Source organism: Eptesicus fuscus, chromosome 5 (assembly GCF_027574615.1).
Source record: "Eptesicus fuscus isolate TK198812 chromosome 5, DD_ASM_mEF_20220401, whole genome shotgun sequence".
Classification (NCBI taxonomy): domain Eukaryota; kingdom Metazoa; phylum Chordata; class Mammalia; order Chiroptera; family Vespertilionidae; genus Eptesicus; species Eptesicus fuscus.
The window spans coordinates 104,556,437-104,570,802 of NC_072477.1; positions in this window are offsets into that span (position 1 = coordinate 104,556,437).

Below are 14,366 nucleotides of genomic sequence, written 5' to 3' on the forward strand. Positions count from 1 at the left end.
GTTTATATCCAAAATATATGAGACACATACATATTAATAGCTTTAAAACAATTAAGCTATTTAAAGAATGGAAAATGGAACTAAATGGGCATTTCTCCAAAGAAGACATGCAAAGACAGATATATGAAAAAATGTGCAACATTACCAATCATCAGGGAAATGTAAATTCACACCATAATGAGATGTGTCAACTGAAGGTTATTACTGCCAATTTCACACCAATAGAAATCCCTAATTTGGAGTTCAGTAAAAACAGCCCAATTATGAAACAGCTCAGCTGTGGAAAAGCATGGCTCTGGAATAGCAAAGCTGTGAAACAGGATGGCTATGAAACAGTTCAGGTGTGAAACATCTTGGGAATAAAACAGCTCAAGTAAGGCAACTAGGGTGAGAAAGCTAGGGCAAGGAGGTTCAGGCAAGGAAGCCCGGTTGTGGAATCTTGGGCTAAGTGGCTCTAGTGCAGTGTTTCTCAACCTTCCTAATGCCACGACCCTTTAATACAGTTCCTCATGTTGTGGTGACCCCCAACCATAAAATTATTTTCGTTTGAGAGAAACCAAGTTGGCAGCATAAACACCTAAACTGCTACCTTGCACAACAATTTCAAAACTACAACTAAAAGACAAAACGGACATCATCCAGAACCACAGGAAAGCTGGCTGAGTGGAAATTCTACAACTAGAAGGAAAGAGAAAAGCACACTGAGACTCAGATGAGCTGCAGAAGGCAGAGGTACAGAGATGCACATGTGGAGAGGACTGGCAACTGAGTACGCAGCTGGCTTTCTCAAACTGGAGAGAGACAAAAGCTCCCGACTGCGCTCAACTCCAGTTACGTTACAGGCAAGACTGGGGACCCAGACTCATTCAGGGAGAAACTGGACTGTCTGGCAGTAGGCAAAACTTTAGGGCGGCTTTCTCTCAGAGGTACTTGCAGCGATTACCGTGGGACACTGAGACCCAGGGGCCTCTTAGGGCAGGGCTGACGGGAAATCAATGCTGTCTGCTCTGTCCTGAGACTCCGCCCCATCCAAGCTGAGCACAGAGGCTTTTGCAAGTCTTGTCTCATAAAGGTGTCTCCAGCACAGAAGTTCTACCATCATAGACACAGCTGATCCTCATAGCCAATTGGCCTGGAGGTCAGTTCCTCCCAGTGATACCAACAACAATCAAGGCTTAACTACAAGACTGTGCACACAGTCCACAAAGGGGTGCACCAAGAGTGTCCACCTCAGGTAACTAGGTAGGCTGAGCCACTGGGCCCTATAGGAAACCTAGCACACAAAGCTACTCTATCAACTCAGGGAAGCAGCCAAAATGTGGAGACAAAGAAACAGGTCACAAATGAAAGAAATGGAGGAAAGCAAATGACTGGATATAGAGTTCAAAACCACGGTTATAAGGTTTTTCAAGAATTTCCTAGAAAAGGCTGATAAATTTAGCGAGACCCTCAAGGATATGAAAAAGGACCAACTAGAAATTAAACATACACTGACTGAAATAAAAAATAATATACAGAGATCTAACAGCAGACTAGAGGATCACAAGAATCAAGTCAAAGATTTGAAATACAAAGAAGCAAAGAACACCCAAGCAGAAAAGCAAAAAGAAAAAATAATCCAAAAATATGAAGATAGTGTAAGGAGCCTCTGGGAAAACTTCAAGAGTACCAACATCCGAATTATGGGGGTGCCAGAAGAAGAGAGAGAGCAAGATACTGAAAACCTATTTGAAGAAATAATGACCAAAAACTTCCCCCACTTGGTGAAAGAAATAAACTTACAAGTTCAGGAAGTGCAGAGAACCCCAAACAAAAGGAATCCAAAGAGGACCACACCAAGACACATTATAATTAAAATGCCAAGAGCAAAAGACAAAGAGAGAATCTTAAAAGCAACAAGAGAAAAACAGTTAGTTACCTACAAGGGAGCACCCATACGATTGTCAGCTGATTTCTCAACAGAAACTATGCAGGCTAGACGGGAGTGGCAAGAAATATTCAAAGTGATGAATAGCAAGAACCTACAACCAAGATTACTCTACCCAGCAAAGCTATCATTTAGAATTGAAGGTCAGATAAAGAGCTTCACAGATAAGAAAAAGCTAAAAGAGTTCATCACCACCAAACCAGTATTATATGAAATGCTGAAAGGAATTCTTTAAGAAGAGGAAGAAGAAAAAAAAAGGTAAAGGTAAAAATTATGAACAACAAATACATATCTATCAACAAGTGAATCTAAAAATCAAGTGAATAAAAAATCTTATGAACAGAATAAACTGGTGAATATAATAGAATCAGGGGCATAGAAAGGGAGTGGACTGACAATTCTCAGGGGAAAAGGGGTGTGGGGAGTGCGGGAAGAGTCTGGACAAAAATTGTATACCTATGGATGAGGATAGTGGGGAGGGGGGTAAGGGCAGAGGGTGGGGTGGGAACCGGATGGAGGGGAGCTATGGGGGGAAAAAAGAGGAACAATTGTAATAATCTGACCAATAAAGATTTATTAAATTAAAACAATTATTTTCATCGCTACTTCATAACTATAATTTTCCTACTGTTATGAATCATAATGTAAATATCTGTGTTTTCCGGTGGTCTTAGGTGACCCTGCTAGTGGTTCTCAACCTGTGGGTCATGACCCACAGGTTGAGAACCACTACTGTAGAGCCTAAGACCATCGGAAAACACAGATATTTACATTATGATTCTTTAACAGTAGCAAAATTACAGCTATGAAGTAGTAACGAAAATAATTTTATGGTTGGGAGTCACCACAACATGAGGAACTATATTAAAGGGTCACGGCATTAGAAAGGTTGAGAACCTCTGCTCTAGTGCTATACTTCTGGTGTTACAGTTCTTCTGTCATGGCTCAGTTCTAGCAAGACAGCTCTAGTGTGCCCAGCTGGTGTAGCTCAGTGGTTGAGCATTGACTCATGAATCAGGAGATCAGGGTTTGATTCCTGGTCAGGACCCATGCCTGGGTTGCAGACTCAATTTCCAGTGTGGGGCATGCATGAAGCAGCCAATCAATGATTCTCTCTCATCATTGATGTTTCTATTTCTCTTCCTCTCCCTTCTTCTCTGAAATCAATAAAAATATATTTTAAAAAAACACAGCTCTGGTGTTATAGCTCTGGTTTTATACCTCAGCACTGGTGAGACAGCTGCATGTTATGGCTTCAGAGAGAGAAACTCTGATGTTACTGCTCTAGCTGAGGCAGTGTAGTCAGTAGAAACTAAAAATGTGCTCTCTGAGACTGAGAGGAAGTTAGCTTATATAGAGAAGAGTTCCTACCATGGTCTCTGATTGGCCCATTTATATGCATATGTGGGCTCCAAAATTTTACAGTTTGATTGATCCAAATAGCATCATCCTGATTTATCAGAATAGAGCTGTTCTGATTGGTTGCTGAATATGCAGATGAGGATGTAACTGAACAACTCTCATTGGATGGGGAAAGCAACAGTCCTATTAGTTGAATTTCAACCCTAGGAATTTATGAATAAGGGTTGGCTAAGATGGTAGGGACACATTGCAGGAGCCAGGAAATTCATTGAGGCTTTTTCCTAGAAGTGTGATGTGCATGAGATGTCCCTATCTAGCAATGGCTGTTAGACTCTGTTTATAAATTTTAGCCTAGTTAGCCACCAGGAGCCTTTTTTAACAAGCAGATTTATTCTTGGGGTTGACATTTCCCCCTTTCAAACAAAACTTGTTGATAGAAAGCATTAATGATCCATCAGGTTAGTTTGTTCTATGTCTGTACCTGAGTGGGTTACTGCTCTGGTTCCATCTAGTCCCTAAGTGGGACTTCTATGTCAGCACAATAGCCAATAGAACAACTAGAGCTATTTGATTACAAAAGGTCTCACAGGCACTTGCCAAACTCAAAAAACCTTTCAGCAGTCAAAACAGATCAGAAGAGTTTAAACTACAAACAAAGGAATTCAATTTGTAACATTATAGGAGATTGGGAATAATTGGAAAAAGGATATTCAATATCATGGATTACAAAAGAGGATGGAGTACAGTGGCTTCATGGATCATTCTTATCCTTTGCACAACTATTGCATAAGTTTTTATAAAGAGTTTTTAACATTTTGTTATACAGAACATCAGTAGCTTAACAGTGAAGAACATATAACAAATTAGGACAATAATGAATTGAACAATTTGTAGTCCAGACTTCAACACAGCTCTGAACCCAGTTGGGAATCAACTGCAATGTCAGGAAATTTAAATTCTAACAAGCCAGTGGCACTAGAAACAAAAGTGGAATGTCCATTAAGGGATTTGGCAAGATTAAAGAGTTCTGTTGTTTCTAATTTTACCTATAAATCCAGGTATAGCAGGAGGCATTGTCCATGGCATGAACTCCACATTGGGTTGTGAGTAAATAATCAAGGGTGATTAAGTTGTCAATGAATGCTACTTGTGCTAAGAAATTTTTGGATGTTTAAAGTGCTTAAATCATTCTGGCAGTTGAGCAAGCAACTTGATGGATGGTTATAGTTAGATTTTGCATCATTATGTTCAATTGAGTAGTGCCAAGGCCATCCCACGAAAATGCAATTATGAGAAAATGATTACCATCACCTTTTGAAAAAAACCTGCCAGCAAGTCACATCCCACAGAAAGGTCAGAAGATTTATCTTCAGAAATAGAAGGATTCTTATCAGGGTAGTTGTCTACTATTGAAAAAGCCCTCTTTTTTTCTGATGGAAATTTTGAATGGTAACATTATTTGTTTGAAGATGGTAAAAATAAAGGGGATGTCAGGTGACCCAAAAGGGATTGCCCAGTAAGCCTCCAGCTATCTAGACAATCAAAATCATATGATTTTTGTATACACAGATAAGTTTATGCCCTGTGGGGGCCTAAAGACTTTCTGTGAAAGTTTGTTCCTATTTTGATTGATTAACAGGAAGGAAGGTGAGAACATTTTCCAACCAGGGCTCAGTCTGGTTTAAAGATCCCTCTGAACGTTCTTCCCAGAAGACCAGCCCATGTGGCTTAGTGGTTGAGCACTGACCCATGCACCAATAGGTCACTGGTTCGATTCCAGTCAGGGCATATGCTGGGGTCTGGGGCTCAATCCCCAGGAGGGGGCAGGCATACAGAAGGCAGTTTCTCTCTCGTTTCTCTCTCATTAACGTTTCTATCTGTCTCTCCCTCCCCCTTCCTTTCTCTCTAAAAAATCAATTAAAAACATTTGTTTAAGTCCTTCTTTGTAGAATGTTTAAACATTTAGGTTTGTGACAGTGTGGACTACTTTCTCTCATGAGGATCTTACAAAAGGTAGTTCAACAGTGGTCAGGGTTGAAATATGCGCAACCATATTTAAGGCATTTAAAGTGATAGGTACCAGTGTGTGCTGCCAGACTCTGTGTTGGCTGCACACCCTTTTGCAGAAGTAAAGATATTTGCCTTTCTGTCTGGCTCCTGAGTATTCTTTGTGTTCTACTAAGACCCCTGGTTTTGGGGCTCACCTTATTTCTAACAAATTTTGGGACTCATCTGGGATTCTGTTGGTCAATACGGGGGCCATTGCATCTGAGGAGGCGTGTCCCACTGCCAAGTTGCAGCAGTCTCAGTGAGGAGGGATGGCTATTACCCACTGGGCGGACAACAAGCTCAAGATGGGGAGTCAGCCAGGAACGTGAGAAGGGCCCAAGCAAGCATTGTGGCAACCAGGTAACCCCATGCATGTGCCAAGGTGGGAAATTGGACTATAATATAAGTACTACTTTGGTGGTTGGGTATCCACAGAGGTTGGATATATGTGACTGGGATGTGTCTGGGACAAAAAGAGAGTGCGGAGTTCTGATCTGTGGTTCTATTCTCCTGTGAGGTAAATGGCCAGAGAGGGACAAAGCAGATCTTGGGGAGTGCAAGAAATCTCCAGTATGGGGGATTGAGCACATAGGACACATAGAATAGTCACAAGGGACTTTCTGAGGATGGGAAACAAAAACCCTCGGTCTAGGGAATGCATTCCCCTGGATAGTTCATCGGGGAGAATGCTGAGGTTTGGGGGTGTGGGGGACAGTCCCTGAACCAGAAGGAGGAGACATTATTCTGCTTTGGAGATTTTTTATGCAGGTGTGAGATGCACAGGTCCCTCTCTGCTAGGAACTAGACCTTCATGGATGCTGGGTAGTAGACGGAGAAGACATGAGAAGTTATCTATATATATAAAAACCTAAGTGACTGAATGACTGAAAGCTGACTGACTGGTCAACCGGTCACTATGACACACACTGACCACCAGGGGGCAGATGTTCAACACAGGAGCTGCACCCTAGTTGTCAGTGTACTCCCACAGCCAAGCTCCCACAGCCCCTCCCCCCGGCCGGCCTGGCCCCAATTGGCCCCGATCAGGGGCAGGCTGGCTGGACCCCCCCTCCCGTGCACGAATTCCTGCACCGGGCCTCTAGTCCTATCTAATAAAAAAGTGATATGCAAATTGACTGTCACTCCAACACACAAGATGGCTGCCCTCATGTGGTCAAAGATGGCTGCCCCGATGTGGACACAAGATGGCCACCACAAGATGGCCAGCAGGGGAGGGCAGTTGGGAGAAACCAGGTCTGCAAGGGAGGGCAGTTGTGGGCGATCAGGCCAGCAGGGGAGGGCAGTCGGGAGGGACCAGGCCTTCAAGAGAGGGCAGTTGGGGGCGATCAAGCCTGCAGGGGAGGGCAGTTAGGGGTGACCAGGCCTGCAGGGGAGGGCAGTTAGGGGTGACCAGGCCTGCAGGGGAGGGCAGTTAGGGGCAAACAGGCTGGCAGGGGAGCAGTTAGTCATCAATTAGGCTGACAGGGGAGTGGTTAGGGGGTGATCAGGCTGGCAGGCAGAAGCGGTTAGGGGCAATCAGGAAGGCAGGCAGGCGAGCAGTTGAGAGCCAGCAGTCCTGGATTGTGAGAGGGATGTCCAACTGCCCGTTTAGGCCAGATCCCGGTAGGAAATCCCTCGAGGCGTCCCAGATTGGAGAGGGTGCAGACTGGACCGAGGGACACCCCACCCCATGCATGAATTTCATGTACCGGGCCTCTAGTAGGTATATAAAAGAGTCTTTATCACAGACTCTCTTATCCTCTCTAATAATGGGCAAATATGCAAATTGACCATACCTCCGACACACCCATAAGCCACGCCCATAAGCCACGCCCACCATCCAATCAGAGCGAGTATGCAAATTAACCCAAACCAAGATGGCTACAGCCACAGAGAGCAAGGTTTCCTAGGTAACAGAGGAAGCCAAGCTTTCCGCCTGCCCTTGCCAGGCCTAAGCCTCCACTCAAGCTACAAAGTTTCAATTATAGAAGGTAAACAAAATCAAACAAATGGCGGCAGAATGGAGCTTGAGAATGCAGGCCAGGGTTGCCGCCGGCAACAGGGGAAGCAAAGCTTTCCACACACCCTGGCCGGGCCCACCCGCTTAAGGCAACAAAGTTTCAATTATAACCCCAACACAAATGGCTGCCGGCCGGCCTCTGAGGGAGCCCCAGGCTTGGCTCCGCTCCAGGCTACAAAGTTTCAATTGTAGAAGGAAAATAAATTCCAGATACCAGGGCCTCTGCTTGGGTTGCCAGGGGGTGTGGCCGGCCTGCAAACCACCACAGGCCCCTCGCTCAGGCCGCCCCACACCCCAAGGGAACCCGCACCTGATCCGGGACGCCCTTCAGGGCAAACCAGCTGGCCCCCACCCCTGTACCAGGCCTCTATCCTATCTAATAAAAGAGTAATATGCAGATTGATCATCACTGCAACACACAATATAGCTGCCCCCATGTGGTCAAAGATCCTGCCCCCATGTGGACACAAGATGGCCACCACAAGATGGCCAGCAGGAGAGGGCAGTTGGGAGGCACCCGGCCTGCAAGGGAGGGCAGTTGAGAGGGACCAAGCCTGCAAGGGAGGGCAGTTGGAGGTGATCAACCCTGCAGGAGAGGGCAGTTAGGGGTGACCAGGCCAGCAGAGGAGGGAAGTTGGGGGCAAACAGGCTGGCAGCAGAGTGGTTTAGGGGTGGTCAGGCTGGCAGGCAGAAGCGGTTAGGGGCAATCAGGAAGGCAGGCAGGCAAGCAGTTGGGAGCCAGCAGTCCTGGATTGTGAGAGGGATGTCCGACTGCCCGTTTAGGCCCGATCCCGGGCCTAAACGGGCAGTCGGACATCCCTCAAGGGGTCCCATATTGGAGAGGGTACAGGCTGGGCTGAGGGACAACCCCCCTCCGTGCACGAATTTCGTGCACTGGGCCTCTAGTACACCTATAACAAGGAATCATCAGACAAAACAGTTCTTCAAAGTAGCCTTACAAAGTAGCCTTACAAAGTAGCCATTGCACACACAGTAGCCCTTGCTAATGCAGTAGCAAACACAGGAGCCATACCAAGCAGTCCAGCCCTACATAAAAGCAGCCTCGCCTCTGTTGGTAAGTAACATATTTTTATACCAACTTAGACAAAGGAGGCTGCTTGCCAAATAGTGACATAAATATTTGGGTTATAGAAAAGTACACCTACACAGTGTATAAAATATAATCATTGTATCCTTTCTCAGATTGGCCTTGAACATCCCATGTACTCTTTTTTTTTTTTTTTTAATATATTTTATTGATTTTTTACAGAGAGGAAAGGAGAGGGACAGAGAGCTAGAAACATTGATGAGAGAGAAACATCGATCAGCTGCCTCTTGCACACCCCCTACCGAGAATGTGCCCGCAACCAATGTACATGCCCTTGACCGGAATCGAACCTGGGACCTTTCAGTCCGCAGACCGACGCTCTATCCACTGAGCCAAACCGGTTTCGGCCCCATGTACTCTTGACAGGGCTCCCACACCAGGACATTTTGTGGTGTCTGTAGCTGGACAGAGAAGGAGCATGGTGTGAAGCTTTACCTGTGGGTAGTGTATATAAGAGTGTTTTTGTTGATGTTTTGTGTCTCTTTGTTGTTTGGTTTAATTTGTTTAAAGATGGGGCACATCTTGCTTGGGGTGGGGGGCAGTTATTTGTGGCCAGGCTGAATACGTGTCAGAGATATCAGGAACATCCCAGCAGCTGCCAAGAATTCTTAATCTTGGGGACTCTTCCTGATTTACCTCTCAGGGTGTCAGTGCCAGAAAATCAGCTAGTGAGAGTTGTCTGTGTGCCTGTAATGTAATTTTGATTCAGGATTTACTTTTCTTGCTTTCTATCTTTTGGGGACTTAGTTTGCTCTTCTCTGGTTTATGAACATAGGAACAAAGATTACATGGGGAAGCAGGGATTACAGGCATGGGGAAATAGGCAATGCCGGCTGAAGTGGGATTCCATTGTTTGGGCAACAAGGTTAATGTTTCCATTTAAATTGGCAGTTCTTGAATGAGAATGCAAGGTTGACTTCCAGGTACAAGGTTGACTCCCAGTTGACTCCCAGGTTCTGGGGGCATACAATTCCCAGATTTTTGCCCCCTAACACTGGGAGGAGCAAATCTGCAGAAGTGCCCTCCAGTAAGTTGCAGAAATAGCAGTGTGTGTGTGTGGGGGGGGGGGGGGCACTCCCATTTTTATAAAGAAAAATTTAAATAAAATAGTACTTTTACATTAAAGCCACTGAAGGCCAGTGAATTATGTGTGTTACAAAATTGCCAATAAAATGCCTTGTGTGATAATTAACTTTAATATCTCAAAGTTGTTGTAAATATAACAAAAATAAAGGGTATATGATAAAGTTTTTTTAGTGGTAGTTATATATGCCTAAACACAGTTTTCCAAAGTCGTTAGTAACTTAAAACTTTGAGTTTGCTGGGTTAAGTGGTAAAAATTATTAAATATCCAGGTATTTTGAAATAACAGGATACTGAACTATTAGTCTGAGTTTGCCTCATATGGACAATCTAGAGGATGGATTTGAATCTGTTAATGAATAAAAAGTCTTGTATTTTATTTAAAATAACTCTTGCTCTAGCTGGTTTGGCTCAGTGGATAAAGCATCAACCTGTGGACTGAAGGGTCCCAGGTTCAATTCTGGTCAAGGGCACAAACATGCGTTGTGGGCTCAATCTTCAGTAGGGGGCATTCAGGAGGCAGCTGATCAATGATCCTCTCTCATCATTGATGTTTCTATCTCTCTCTCCCTTTCCTTCCTCTTATAAATAAATAAAATATCTATTAATGAATGTATTGCTAATCTGAAAAATGTTAATTACATATATGTCACCTAAAAATTAAGGTTTCTAAGGGTTAAGAATGCTAACTAATGGGAAAGAAATTAAAGTTTTTGTGACATTTTGAAGGAAAAAGAAAGTGGGTTCTGAAAGTTGTAAGGTTTGTGTGGAAATGTTTGTGAAAGTTGTGGAATGTCTATAAGGAGAAATTTTGAAAGGAAGTTATATAAATGACACAGGCCAGTAAGTTAGGACAAGTGGAATAGGGAAACTGAGATGGTTAAACAGCAATTTGGAGCTATCTAGTAAATTCCATCTTCCCTAAACCAAGGACACTTAAGAGTAAATGATTTGCATTTTGCCTCCCTAAAAAGAGGGTAAATAGCTTATATCAATGTACTCAGGAAGACAGATAGCAGAAATTCAATTAGTGTCATTTGCTGATCACACCCAAGGACAAATGAAGTTAGAGAATAAACTCATTTTGGTTAGTCCTTATCTACTCTGTTATTGCATAATAATAATGATGATATATGGTATTTTGGTAAAATAAGTTTGAAAATCTTCCCAGGGTTTGAATGTTAAGAAACTTTTTCTTGTATTCCAATAGGCCCCAGAATGTCTCAAGATCTTCCTGCAATGGAAACTAAAGATCAATTTCTTATGAACTATGCACTGGGTGTCTCTTCTACTCTAATCTCTGTTAAGTTAAAAGGCATCCTAGCTCAAAGCCCTCCTCTTGAGTTTCTGGTTCATTGCCATCGACTGGGAGACTACGTTCTAATCAAGACTTGGAAGGAAAAAAAGTTGGAACTCTCCTGGGAAGGACACTATCTTGTCTTGCTTACCACTGAGACTGCTGTTTGGACTGCAGGATGAGATTGGACACATCACACACAGGTTAAGGGTGGACCTCCCTGCCCCCGGCCACTTAGCGCCTGTGTATGCAAATTAACCCACCATCTTTGTTGGGTTAATTTGCATACTCACTTCTGATTGGCTGGTGTGCATCATGAAGGTATGGTCAATTTGCATCTTATTCTTTTATTAGTGTAGATATTTCTATTCAAACTTATCATGATAACAGCAGCAAATCTCACTGATTTTAAACCTACTAATATAAGCACCATCCTTCATTCTTTTCTTAATAATATTCATTTTGGGCTTTATTAGCCTTACTGTGTTGCTCTAAATATTTTTACTATGATCTTTGAAATAGTATTGGTTCAAAAATAATGAATGGCTAAATATTTTCAAAGGGAAACTTGGCTGTCTTTCTGCCCCACAGTTACAAAATTTCCTTCCAAAGTGTTAGGACTGTAGGGTACAATGGAGTTGAACTTCTGCCTTTATCTTGTCATGTCTCCACAATGATATGTGACATTATATCTCTTTCATTTCTTCCCTTTTTACTTTCCCCAAAATATACATGGACTTTCATTTCAGTCCATAATTTCCTTAACATTATATCTGGGTAGCTAACGTCAGACGTGTTATCACCAAAGGTTTTCATATATGGTTCAAGTAGAGAGCATTTATTTAGTCATTAAATTAACAAATGTTGGTTGAGTACTTATTATATGCCAATCACCATTTCAATCACTAGTGATATAAGAGAAAATGAGACAAAGTCCCTGCCTCATTGATATAACACTAACCAAGGTGACTGATAATAGAGCATCATAATGAAAAGCTATTCATTTATATTTGTTCATAAAATTCAATCATTACATTGCATTTCAATCACTCAAATACATTCTATTGATTTGAAATTCTTAGTGCATTTTTCTGTTGGTACCTGGGATCATTTTTCTTCTACAAGAAGAATAAACTTTATAATTTTTTTTTAGTTTCACTCTACTGGCAGCATATTTTTCTTTTTTTAGAAAAGATATTTATTTCATTACTTAACTAATCAATTAATTTTTATTGTTTAAAGTATTACATATGTCTCTTTTTTCCCCAATTGACCCCCCCCCCACCCATGACCATTCACACCTTCGCGGGCAAGCACCCACTGCCCCAGGGTCTGTGTCCATTGATTATGCTAATATACATACAAGTTCATTGGGTAATCTCCACCCCCACCCCCTTACCTGCCCCTTGTCTCTGGATCTACTTTTGTTCATCAGTTTATGTTGATCATTATATCCCACATATAAGTTAGATCATGTGATATTTATTTTTCTCTGATTGGCTTATTTCGCTTAGCATAATGCTCTCCAGTTCCATCCATGCTGTTGCAAATGGTAAGAATTCCTTCTTTTTTACCGCAGCGAAGTATTCCATTGTGTAGATGTACCACAGTTTTTTAATCCACTCATCTTCTGGTGGGAACTTAGGCTGTTACCAAATATTAGCTATTGTAAATTGTGATGCTATGAACATAGGGGTGCATATATTCTTTCTGATCGGTGTTTCTGGTTTCTTGGGATATAGTCCTAGAAATGGGATTACTGGGTCACATGGAAGTTCCATTTTTAACTTTTTGAGGAAACTCCATACTGTTTTTCACAGTGGCTGCACCAGTTTACATTTCCACCAGCAGTGCACGAGGGTTCCTTTTTCTCAACATCCTCTCCAGCACTTGTCATTTGTTGATTTGTTGATGATAGCCATTCTGACAGATGTGAGATGGTACCTCATTGTTGTTTTGATTTGCATCTCTCAGATGATTAGTGACTTTAAGCATGTTTTCATATGTCTCTTGGCCTTCTGTATGCCTTCTTTCAAAAAGTGTCTATTTAGGTCATTTGCACATTTTTTGATTGGATTGTTTATCTTCCTTTTGTTAAGTTGTATTGAGTTCTCTGTATATTTGGGAGATTAAACCCTTACTGGAGATAGCATTGGCAAATATGTTCTCCCATGCAGTGGGCTTTCTTGTTGTTTTGTTGATTGTTTCTTTTGCTGTGCAGAAGCTTTTTATTTTGATGTAGTCCCATTTATTTTCTCCCTAGTTTCCATTGCCCAAGAGCTGTATCAGGACAGATATTGCTATGACATATGTCTGCTATTTTGCTGCCAGTGGAGTCTTCTAAAATTTTTATGGTTTCTGGTCTTACAGTTAAGTCCTTTAACCATTTTGAGTTTGTTTTTGTGTACGGTGTAATTTGGTGATCTAGTTTCATTTCTTTTTTGCAAGTATCTAACCAAATTTCCCAACACCATTTATTGAAGAGACTCCATTTTATGCTCTTGCCTCCTTTGACAAATATTAATTGAGCATAATGGCTTGGGTCTATTTCTGGGTTCTCTGTTCTGTTCCATTGGTCTATATGTCTGTTCCTGTGCCAATTCCAGGCAGTTCTGAGAACTGTGGCTTTGTGATATAGCTTGATGTCTGGCAGTGTGATCCCTCCAATTTTACTTTTCTTAGGATAGCTATGGCTATTCGGGTTCTTTTTTTATTCCAGATGAAATTTTGGAGAGTATTCTAGGTCTGTGAAATATGCCGTTGGTATTTTAATGGGGAGTGCATTGAATCTATAGATTGCTTTGGTTAGTATAGACATTTTGATGATGTTGATGCTACCAATCCATGAACATGGTATGTTCTTCCATTTGTTTATGTCTTCCTCTATCACTTTTTTCAATGTCCTGTATTTTTCTGAGTACAGGTGTTTTACCTCCTTAGTTATGTTTATTACTAGGCATCTTAATTTTTTTGGTGCAATGGTAAACGGAATGTTTTTTTTTAGTTTCACTTTCTGTGAGTTCATTATAGATGTATAAAAAAGCCATAGATTTCTGGGTGCTAATATTGTATCCTGCTACATTGCTGAATTCATTTATTAGGTCAAGTAGTTTTTTTATGGAGTCTTTGGAGTTTTCTATGTACAGTATCATGTCATCTGTGAATAATGACAGTTTTACTTCTATTCCAATTTGTATGCCTTTTATTTATTCTTTTTGTCTGATCATTATGGTTATCCCTTCTAGTACTATATCAAACAGGAGTGGTGAAAGTGGGCATCCCTGTCTTGTTCCTGTTCTTAGGTGAAATTGTTGTAGTTTTTGCCCATTGAGTATGATGTTGACTGTAGGTTTGTCATCTAAGGCTTTTATTATGTTGAGATATCATCCCTCTATTTCCACTTTGCTGAGAGTTTTTATCAAGAAAGGATGTTGGACTTTGTCAAATGTTTTTTTCTGCATTAATTGATATAATTATGTGATTTTTGTTTCTCAATTTGTTTATGTGATATATCACATTT